A 12,399-nucleotide genomic window follows, 5' to 3' on the forward strand; every position below is an offset into this window, starting at 1 on the left:
TTTGCACTGATGCGATGTACGCTCTTCATTAATTGAAGTATTCAATGCTGATGAAACTTCAGCTGATGGTGGAACAGCACATATCGTAGTCTCCTCCAGTGTTGTCAGAGGCGTTGCCAACGGGATCTGCTCCAACATCGTCGGCGCCGAGGTCATGATTCCCGTAGTCGATGGTACATCCTCCATCGAGTACGACGTTAAAGTCGGTAAAGATGCCATCGAAGTCTCAAGAACAGGCAATTACGCGTCTTATGCACCAGAAGAAACAAACTAGGTGATCCGTACACCGTCGACGACAGTAACAAACTGAGCGTCCTGCTGTCTAGGACTCGTTTATATACATTAACCGGTTTGAATAATACGCTAGTCAAATCAAGAACAATTTACTAAAATACTAGAGTCAAAACAACATTAAAAAAATAGAAGCACCATCAAAAAAAAAAAAAAAGGAAGCACATTTGGAAGCACCTTCAAAAAAGGAAAAACAATAGGAAGCACCGACTACGAAAAAACAGCACATTTGGAAGCACCGTCATCGAAAAGGCAGCACATTTGGAAGCACCGACTACGAAAAGGCAGCACATTTGGAAGCACCGACTACGAAAAGGCAGCACATCTGGAAGCACCGACAACGAAAAGGCAGCACATTTGGAAGCACCGACTACGAAAAGGCAGCACATTTGGCAGCACCAACAACGAAAAGGCAGCACATTTGGAAGCACCGACTACGAAAAGGCAGTACATTTGGAAGCACCGACAACGAAAAGGCAGCACATTTGGAAGCACCGACAACGAAAAGGCAGCACATTTGGCAGCATCGAAACCGAAAAGGCAGCACATTTGGCAGCACCGACAACGAAAAGGCAGCACATTTGGCAGCACCGACAACGAAAAGACAGCACATTTGGAAGCACCGACTACGAAAAGGCAGCACATTTGGCAGCACCGACAACGAAAAGGCAGCACATTTGGCAGCACCGACAACGAAAAGGCAGCACATTTGGAAGCACCGACTACGAAAAGGCAGCACATTTGGAAGCACCATCATCGAAAAGGCAGCACATTTGGAAGCTCCATCAAAAAAAAAAAAAAGGCAAAAAGGAAGCACAAGTTACGAGATCTAAGTCTTAGTTAGAAATAAGAAAACAAGAAATAAAAACATTAAATTCGTATAGTTTAAATTATTTATTTTATTGCTTTACATTATACAAATGCAAGTAAAACAAGCCATTATTGTATGTAGCCAGCATTCCTCAGTTCCTTGAGTATGAAGGATATTTCTTTGATGCATGAATAGTTTCCTGCACAAAGCGAACCATGTAGAAGTCTTAGCCGGTCAACCAATATGTTTGGATCTTTCCACGATGTGTAATCAATCTCTTCTACCACCATCTTCCGTGCACCTTTATAAATATTATGATCTCTGGTGTCTTCCGTTTTACCACCAACCTCAGGGTAACTTTCATGTTTGAGACGGTGATCATCACAAGCTTGATCAGATTTATTTAATATATCACGTCGTTTCCACCGTTTCGGTCTCAGGACACCGCCACATTCTTCGATATTGGCAGCTTTAGGTGCTTCATCATAGTCTATGTCTTTGTCAACAGCCTCAGAGTCACTGTAACAATCACCGTAGAAGGAATCGTCTTCACCCAATTTACCGTAATAATTCGATGTTGATGATGTTGAAGTGTCTTCATCGTCTTCATGCTTCCTTTTTAGGAGTCCATCATTTTTACAAAGTAGGAAAGATCTACTTGAATTCGGCTGGAATATATTCTCACTTTTCACGTTAAGGATTCTTCCATTGTCTTCATTCTTCCGTAAATCATCAACCTCCTTCAATTTAAGTTCTTTGTCAAGATCGGAAGAGCCAAGAAAATTATTGTCGTAATGCAGATCACTCTTCCTTAGGCTAGTAGATTCATCGTTGTCCTCTAGCTTGTACGCAGGCTTGGCGCTACAAGTTCTGCCATGTCTTTTAAGGCTCTCTCTCCGCGTAAACGACTTGCTACATCGAACACAACTTATCATATTGCGCAGTGGATTTTTAACACAGTCATTCTTCTCGTGTTGTCTTTTATTCTTTCTCAAGATAAACTCTTTACTGCAAAACTTACACCTATGTTCTTTCGATACAGCGTCAGATCCCAAATCAGAATTCATATTAGTTACTGAGAATAATGCCAGATACCAATTGAGTGTTTTAAATTAGATCCAATACTTAAATAGAAATTTTTTCATATTTCATCAGCGAGAATTAATATATCTCATGCAAAAGTACTTTATGCATGTAGTTCTGCTTTTCAACAACAGATGTCGCCACATGTTGCTTGCAGGTAAATAATATTTAGTTCTTTTATGCGGGATGCGGGATGCTCACTTACGATCGCAAAAGAAGGATGGCTTCGCTAGACTCCAAGGAAAAGGAAGTTCGTCTTGCATGTTGGTGCTCCACAGATGTCTCATGGCATAATATTAATTTGACTGTGTAATTATATGTGTTAATTCCACCTTATAAAAATAATGCAAGTTTTGATTTAGTAGCAGAAATTATCGAATTAAATGTAACTCCAGATAAAATGACATGTCTCATTAGACAAAAAAAAATCCATGCAGAGAGCGGTTTCTCAGAATAGTCAGAAACACTTGAAGAAACCACAGGAATGATTGCAAGAACACGGGAAAACCCATCAAAATATTGACAAGAATAATCAGGAGCACACGGAGAAAACCATCAAAATATTGACAAGAATATTCAGGAGCACTCGGAGAAATCCATCAGATGTCTAGTTAGGTATAATCAGAAGCACCCGGAGAAAACCACCATAATATTGTCAAGAATAATCAGGAGCACACGGAGAAAACCACCATAATATTAACAATAATAATCGGAAGCGCACGGAGAAAACCACCATAATATCGACAAGAATAATCGGAAGCACACAGACAACACCACCACAAGTTTTCTTTGATATCATAAAAATACAGAAAAAAAAAATATTTAAAAATAAAAATAAATTAATCAAAAATTTTAAATGACAAAAAAAAATTAAAAAAATAAATAAACAGATTCTGCTAGCTTGTGAACTTCTCATTGTTGAGCAAAGATATAGTTCTAGTACAAGCCAGAATTTTATTTATTTTTTTATTTTTTTTTTAATTTAAATTTTTTGATTAATTTGTTTTTATTTTTAAATATTTTTTTTTCTGTATTTTTATGATATCAAAGAAAACTTGTGGTGGTGTTGTCTGTGTGCTTCCGATTATTCTTGTCGATATTATGGTGGTTTTCTCCGTGCGCTTCCGATTATTATTGTTAATATTATGGTGGTTTTCTCCGTGTGCTCCTGATTATTCTTGAAAATATTATGGTGGTTTTCTCCGGGTGCTTCTGATTATACCTAACTAGACATCTGATGGATTTCTCCGAGTGCTCCTGAATATTCTTGTCAATATTTTGATGGTTTTCTCCGTGTGCTCCTGATTATTCTTGTCAATATTTTGATGGGTTTTCCCGTGTTCTTGCAATCATTCCTGTGGTTTCTTCAAGTGTTTCTGACTATTCTGAGAAACCGCTCTCTGCATGGATTTTTTTTTGTTTAATGAGACATGTCATTTTATTTGGAGTTACACTTAATTCGATAATTTCTGCTACTAAATCAAAACTTGCAATATTTTTATAAGGTGGAATTAACACATATAATTACACAGTCAAATTAATATTATGCCATGAGACATCTGTGGAGCACCAACATGCAAGACGAACTTCCTTTTCCTTGGAGTCTAGCGAAGCCATCCTTCTTTTGCGATCGTTAGTGAGCATCCCGCATCCCGCATAAAAGAACTAAATATTATTTACCTGCAAGCAACATGTGGCGACATCTGTTGTTGAAAAGCAGAACTACATGCATAAAGTACTTTTGCATGAGATATATTAATTCTCGCTGATGAAATATGAAAAAATTTCTATTTAAGTATAGGATCTAATTTAAAACACTCAATTGGTATCTGGCATTATTCTCAGTAACTAATATGAATTCTGATTTGGGATCTGACGCTGTATCGAAAGAACATAGGTGTAAGTTTTGCAGTAAAGAGTTTATCTTGAGAAAGAATAAAAGACAACACGAGAAGAATGACTGTGTTAAAAATCCACTGCGCAATATGATAAGTTGTGTTCGATGTAGCAAGTCGTTTACGCGGAGAGAGAGCCTTAAAAGACATGGCAGAACTTGTAGCGCCAAGCCTGCGTACAAGCTAGAGGACAACGATGAATCTACTAGCCTAAGGAAGAGTGATCTGCATTACGACAATAATTTTCTTGGCTCTTCCGATCTTGACAAAGAACTTAAATTGAAGGAGGTTGATGATTTACGGAAGAATGAAGACAATGGAAGAATCCTTAACGTGAAAAGTGAGAATATATTCCAACCAAATTCAAGTAGATCTTTCCTAATTTGTAAAAATGATGGACTCCTAAAAAGGAAGCATGAAGACGATGAAGACACTTCAACATCATCAACATCGAATTATTACGGTAAATTGGGTGAAGACGATTCCTTCTACGGTGATTGTTACAGTGACTCTGAGGCTGTTGACAAAGACATAGACTATGATGAAGCACCTAAAGCTGCCAAGATCGAAGAATGTGGCGGTGTCCTGAGACCGAAACGGTGGAAACGACGTGATATATTAAATAAATCTGATCAAGCTTGTGATGATCACCGTCTCAAACATGAAAGTTACCCTGAGGTTGGTGGTTAAACGAAAGACACCAGAGATCATAATATTTATAAAGGTGCAAGGAAGATGGTGGTAGAAGAGATTGATTACACATCGTGGAAAGATCCAAACATATTGGTTGACCGGCTAAGACTTCTACATGGTTCGCTTTGTGCAGGAAACTATTCGTGCATCAAAGAAATATCCTTCATACTCAAGGAACTGAGGAATGCTGGCTACATACAATAATGGCTTGTTTTACTTGCATTTGTATAATGTAAAGCAATAAACAAATAATTTAAATTTTACGAATTTAATGTTTTTTTTTCTTGTTTTCTTATTTCTAACTAAGACTTAGATCTCGTAACTTGTGCTTCCATTTTGCCTTTTTTTTTGTTGATGGAGCTTTCAAATGCGCTGATTTCGATGATGGTGCTTCCAAATGTGCTGCCTTTTCGTTGTCGGTGCTTCCAAATGTGCTGCCTTTTCGTAGTCGGTGCTTCAAAATGTGCTGCCTTTTCGTTGTCGGTGCTTCCAAATGTGCTGCCTTTTCGTTGTCGGTGCTGCCAAATGTGCTGCCTTTTCGTTGTCGGTGCTGCCAAATGTGCTGCCTTTTCGTAGTCGGTGCTTCCAAATGTGCTGTCTTTTCGTTGTCGGTGCTGCCAAATGTGCTGCCTTTTCGTTGTCGGTGCTGCCAAATGTGCTGCCTTTTCGTTATCGGTGCTGCCAAATGTGCTGCCTTTTCGTATTCGGTGCTTCCAAATGTGCTGCCTTTTCGTTGTCGGTGCTTCCAAATGTGCTGCCTTTTCGTAGTCGGTGCTTCCAAATGTGCTGCCTTTTCGTTGTCGGTGCTGCCAAATGTGCTGCCTTTTCGTAGTCGGTGCTTCCAAATGTGCTGCCTTTTCGTTGTCGGTGCTTCCAGATGTGCTGCCTTTTCGTAGTCGGTGCTTCCAAATGTGCTGCCTTTTCGTAGTCGGTGCATCCAAATGTGCTGCCTTTTCGATGACTGTGCTTCCAAATGTGCTGTTTTTTCGTAGTCGGTGCTTCCTATTGTTTTTCCTTTTTTGAAGGTGCTTCCAAATGTGCTTCCTTTTTTTTTATGGTGCTTCTATTTTTTTAATGTTGTTTTGACTCTAGTATTTTAGTAAATTGTTCTTGATTTGACTAGCGTATTATTCAAACCGGTTAATGTATATAAACGAGTCCTAGACAGCAGGACGCTCAGTTTGTTACTGTCGTCGACGGTGTACGGATCACCTAGTTTGTTTCTTCTGGTGCATAAGTCGCGTAATTGCCTGTTCTTGAGACTTCGATGGCATCTTTACCGACTTTAACGTCGTACTCGATGGAGGATGTACCATCGACTACGGGAATCATGACCTCGGCGTCGACAATGTTGGAGCAGATCCCGTTGGCAACGCCTCTGACAACACTGGAGGAGACTTCGATATGTGCTGTTCCACCAACAGCTGAAGTTTCATCAGCATTGAATACTTCAATTAATGAAGAGCGTACTTCGCATCAGTGCAAATACTGTGGTGCATCATTTACTATCACCTCAAATGCTCGCAGACATGAAAGAAGTGGTTGTTCTAATAATGTTCAAAGAATACAATTTCAGTGCAATAAGTGCAATAAACTATTTTCGCGTCTCGATAGTTTACATCGTCATTATAAAAAATGCACCGAGACGTATAATGAACATGGTTATTGATTTGACTCATGTGTTGTACCGGCTAATAAGACTATATATAAGTGCTTTGAATTTCAGTCCGTCTCTGGCTGTGGTGATGAACGGATCGGATAGACATTTAAAGTCATGTAAAAGGCTTAGTCCGTACAATAAGAAGACTGTTTGAATCGAGGAATCCAAAAGGCTTTGGTAATTTGTCTGTGTTTTTTATGTACTTGTAGTAGTGTAGTATGTATGTAATAAAAGAATTTTTAAAAAGAACTTGCTGTGTTTTTATTATCTCAAACCTGTCGCTTTTGTGGTATTTTTTAAAATTAAAGTTGTTTGGTATCGGTCAGGGGTCGAACCAAGGACGGGAATCGATCCAATCAATCATTATATGGATTACTAATTTATTTAATGAATTTTGGTACTTTTCCCGAATTTATAGCTAAATAATTACGGATTTTCAAGATGGCGGTCAAATTTCAAGATGGCGGGTGTCACAGTTATAAATGATTACTGCACTCTAGCGGATAAGAACTAAACTAACATGGTGTCAGCAGACTCTCGCCGACGAAAACAAGATTGTGGTCTCCAGCAACGAAGACAAGATGGCGGACATGACGTCATGCTAGGTGACGATATATATGCTTTACAAAAAGTGGTGGGAGTCAGTCTGCCTGAGTCCACTGTGAGGGAAGGATCGGTCGCCATTTTTATTTTTTTGCCCTCACCGGGGTCGAACCGAGGACTCCGAACTCCGTTTCGTTAATGTTTGTTTTTTATAAATATTTTATTAAAATTTTATTATCTTAATTTTTTTTATAAATTTTAAAAAAAATTTCATTAAAATTGGATAATAAATAAAGATTTTAAAGATGGCGGCCGTAACGGAAACTGCAACGGTGGCGTCATCATCCAATATGGCTGTCATGGTATCCTAGTTTTCAAGGTCATGGCCTCGGCGGCTTAGAGCGGCTAGCACTTAGGAGTTTTAAGCCGCTTTTAGGAATTTGGGTTCTTTCTAGGGCAAAACGACTTTTGTGGATTTTTCGAAATTCTAATTTTTGGATTGTGGAATTTTTTGAGAATTTTTGGCGGAATTTTTTTCACATAAATGTAAATCTTGACGAATTTTGAGGAATTTTGGGCAATTTTTGCCCAATTTTGGCGAATTGTGAGGGTCAAATGTCAAGGTCAAACTTGTCCCGTTACGCTGTGTCTCGTTACGCTCCTCCAAGATGGCCGCCGTGACGTCACAATCAAAGATGGCGGACACCGGCACCGGCACCACGCGCCAGCGCCAGTCCCAGGTCCGGCCAAACTATACTACTAACGTTCTCGAACCGAAGACCATTTGGCTCCTCCAGTAAACTCAGTAAAACACACGTCTTACCACAGTTTGACGGACCCGCCATTATGCATCGTACAGCAGAAGGCAACAGTAAGCCATGTCGTGATTCACGCGCACTAAATACATTGTCTTGCGTAATGCGCACGGGCAAACACACGTCTTGCTTGACGACCTGCATTGTACTAAAGTAATTGTATAAAAGAAGCGTATTTATACTTTCTGGTCAGTTGTGCGTAAGGTAAGATGCCCGAAGTTCGTCCCCTGACCTAATATCGTCCCCCATGGTTTCCGGACAAGTAAGAGCCGCATTTTAGCGGCAGTCGATGGAACTCGGAGAGAACAACGCAGTAGACATCTAGTAAGGCGCGCAAGCGGGTCGCTTTCTGCGCTGTGTAGTAATTTAAGTTTGTATTTTATAGCAAAGAGAAAAACCTGTTAATTGTACTTTGTTCAAGGACATTTTCTATTGAAAGGTAAGTTATTTTTTCGCTTCAACATAGCAATGTATTACTTATAACCTCTATTTTCATATTCATGTGCCATTTCGATCTGTTCGTGTTTGTGTTGGGAGAGACAGACGGCCATTTTGAAAGACTCGACCTGTCCAATTTCCGTCCCCATGTACAGTGCCTAATTTCGTCCTGGGGACGAAATTTAGACCAGTGTTTCAAAGGCTGTTAAAAAATAAATCCAGTGCCATATATCACACAGACCTATGTTCCAGAATAAGTTTGATAAATAATTATGAATTACACATTATTTAATGCGCTTTTGAAGAAATATTAATTTCGATCCATTATTTAAATGTTATTTAACAGCACATAGCTGCCTTTGTTATATATAACAATATGAATTTCACTACAAGCTATAAGGTTTTTACATACATAACTATAATTTTGTCTTCTGTAATGACAGCAGCATTGTATTATTAAGGGGAAATTATCTCTTATATTAACGGTTGTTTATTTGCTCTTCACTGTATGTCCTTACACAGCTTGAATTGCGATTTGTGGCCTATTTCATACATTTCAGATGGGGAAATGGAAAACATGGAATAAAGACTCTATGATCGCTGCAGTGAAAGCTGTAAAAGAGAAGACTATGGGCTATAAAACAGAATCTAAATTTTTTAATGTTCCAAGAGCGACGCTGAAAGATTATGCCAAATCAGAGCTGTCTGCTGATATGAAGAATGTGTACAAAAGAAAGTTGGAAGACACCCTGCGCTACCAGAGGCAATAGAAAAATTGTTAGTCCAATACTGCTTGGAGATTGAAAAAAACTACTATGGATTGACGGTCAGTGATCTAAGGAGAAAGGCTTATCAGTTAGCACTAAAGAATAATCTACCACATCCCTTTTCAAATGAGACAAAGAGCGCAGGGTTGAAATGGAAGAGACTTTTCTTTAAAAGGAATCCATGCCATACAATAAGGCCACCTCAGAATTTATAAAACGCAAGAATCCAAGGTTTCAAAAAAGAAAACGTATACACTTTCTTCTGCATTTGAAAAAAGAGCTGGAAAAAATAGATTTTGATGGAACAAGAATTTTTAATGTAGACGAGACAGGTATTTCCATCGTCCAGCACAAGGCAAGTAGAATTGTAACAGCAAAAGGAAAGAAGCAAGTGCATAAGCTTTCTTCAGCCGAACGAGAAGCGACAATAACTGCTGTGACATGCATGTCTGCTACAGGGCAGTATGTTCTACCACTGCTTATATTCCCCCCAAAAAAACTGGCAAATTGAACTACTTGATGGAGCTCCTGCAGGGACGATTGGTGGGTGTAGTGAGTCGGGCTGGATCACTGCAGCCCTATTTTCAAAATGGTTTGACCATTTCATTTCAATTGTTAGGCCATCGAAGGAGAAACCAGTGGTAATTGTTCTCGACGGGCATTTTACCCACACACGGAACACAGACGTCAATGATGAAGCTCGTTAAAATTATGTCTCAATCATGTGTCTCCCTCCTCACTCGACAGATAAGTTGCAGCCACTCGAAGTTGCATTCATGTTTCCCTAAAGTTGTACTACGCCAAAGCCATTGAAAATTGGTTAGACAACAACCCAAACAGGGTTGTGCGAAAGCTGCAGGTCGCGGAACTGTTTGCAGAGGGTTACCAACGTGCTGCAATCTTGCAAACCGCAGTAAATGGATTCAAGAAAACAGGAATCTTTCCGTTAAATCCAGAAATATTTACCGAGCACCAGTTTCCAACCCTAAACCCAGAAGTCGTAACTGAAAATAGGAGAGCAGAAGAAACTCCAGTACAACCAGTGGTCAGTCCAAAAGACTTGCGAGATGTGCCAATAATCCAGCTATCTACATCCAACCGACCTGGGACAGCAATTTTGGTGACAGGAACTCCACATAAGGGTAATGTACAAGAAGCTCAGCAAAAGAAACGAAATGCAAGAAAGACATCTCAACACAAGGAACCAAACAAATTGCGAAAGAGACTTGCTTTGGATCTTTCTTCGTGTGATCCCTCATCTCAACAGGGTAAGCTTACATCAAAATCTTCAGTTGAAGTAGTACAGGCATCTACATCCACTCTCAAAGAGAAGACTAAGAAAACAGCGAAAGCAGCTAAACGATCAAAGAAGAAACAAGTTGTCTCTGACTCTTCTAGTTGTGATAGTGATTGTGTTTCACTTGTTTCAACTTATGACGAAGACAGTGAGTACGATGTTAATTGTCCTTTTTGTTGCAAACCTTTTTCTGTTGACCATCGTGGAGAGAAGTGGGTAAAATGTACAAAATGTTTTCAGTGGTGCCATGAACTTTGTACATCCCATTCAGAATAGGCAAAATTCATTTGTATCTTTGCCTGGACATTTAAATGAAATTCTTTAATTATTTCTTGAAGTAAGTCAAAACTTGCAAATTTTTATTAATTTTTACCACTTGTCTCGAATTTTCATGGATTTAGTTCTCTTTTTACAGATTTTAATATTTTGAATATTCAGTTAAAATATTACTTTTCTATTTTATACAAATACACAATAACGTGTGTTGCTTTATTAATACATTTCTTAACAATGTTTTCTACTTTCCTTCCTTTTTTAAATGTTAAGCTACGACATTTTGCAAATTATTGTAAAATAGATCATTAGTATTTCAATTCCAATGTTTATTTTGCAAGTTATATTGATGGCACAAAATTTATAAATGCATGTATTATATCATTTATGTGTAAAAAACATTTATAAGTGTTTTGATGATGACTTCCGAATGTATTTTAGGTTTTTACCATTTAAAAATAGGGGGACGAAATTAGGACCCCATTTTCAAAAAGGAAAATTTTTAATTTTTTCTATTTTTGTTTATTTTTTATTACACTTTCACTTAAAATGCTTTTTGCTTACATATGTAATAGGTAGGTAACCAAGCTACCAGTTCATAACTATTCTACAATTTTAAAGCCAATTTTTTGGATTTTATAACAAAAAAACAAATGGGGGACGATATATGGGCATCTTACCTTAATGACTCGAAGAGGTAAGAACAAAAAACACATCGGTGCAGGACTCGTAAACTCGCTGAAAAACAATCTTCCATTCGAGCTACACATTCCCGGCTACAGATTTTGCGGCCCCGGGACTAAACTAGCGAAAAGGTTAGCTCGCGGTGACGTGGGCATTAATTCTCTGGACGAACAGTGCAAGCAGCACGATATCGCATATTCATTAAGCAAGGATCTGGAATCCAGGCACCGGGCCGACGAGACATTGGCACAGGAAGCCGAAGATATAAGTAAATCGTCGAACGCGGGACTTGGAGAGAAAATCACAGCGTGGGGCGTTTCCAAAATCATGAAGGCAAAGACAAAATTAGGACTGGGCGCTCGTCGAGCCGGCTCCATCAAGTCAAAGACTAACTCGCGCAAGACCAAACGCAAGACTGGTGCAGGCGTGCAAAAAGCCAAGCAAAAATTACAGACTCTCGACAAGAAGATTATAGGAGGATTTCTTCCTTTGCTTTTGCCTGCATTGGGTGTTCTCGGCGGCCTCATCGGTGCAACGAGCGGTATAGTGCGGGCAGTCAACACTTCGAAGAATGAACGCAAGCAGTTAAAAGAAGCACAGCGACATAATGCCAGCATGGAAGCCATTGCCATCGGTAAAAAAAACGGCGCAGGACTGTACTTACGGCCGCACAAATCAGGTTGAGGCATGAAAAAGAAACGAGTAAAGAGAAAATCCTAAGTTCCCTACCAAAACGACCGCTCACCAACGTAGATTTAATAAAGTACGCACGCAAACTTAAAATACCAAACTTTCGCGGCGTGTTTATGCGAGACACTTTGCCCAGCAAGCCAAAAACGCACGAACGTGCCATCATTAATTTAAACACGTCGGCGGGTCGCGGCACGCACTGGGTGGCCTATGTAAAGACTGGAAATATTGCAGAGTACTACGATAGTTTTGGAAATTTACTGCCTCCGTCCGAACTGCGACAGTACCTGTATCGGACCACTACGTTGTTTTACAATTACGAAACGGAACAGAGGCCAAATCAAACAAACTGCGGACACTTGTGTCTTCGCTTTTTAACAAACAAAAATTAGCTGACCAATAAAAATTGCTACTTAAAGGTTGTGCAGTGACAATAATTTATTAGTCATGTCGATAACA

Source organism: Bacillus rossius, chromosome 1, assembly GCF_032445375.1.
Source record: "Bacillus rossius redtenbacheri isolate Brsri chromosome 1, Brsri_v3, whole genome shotgun sequence".
Lineage (NCBI taxonomy): Eukaryota > Metazoa > Arthropoda > Insecta > Phasmatodea > Bacillidae > Bacillus > Bacillus rossius.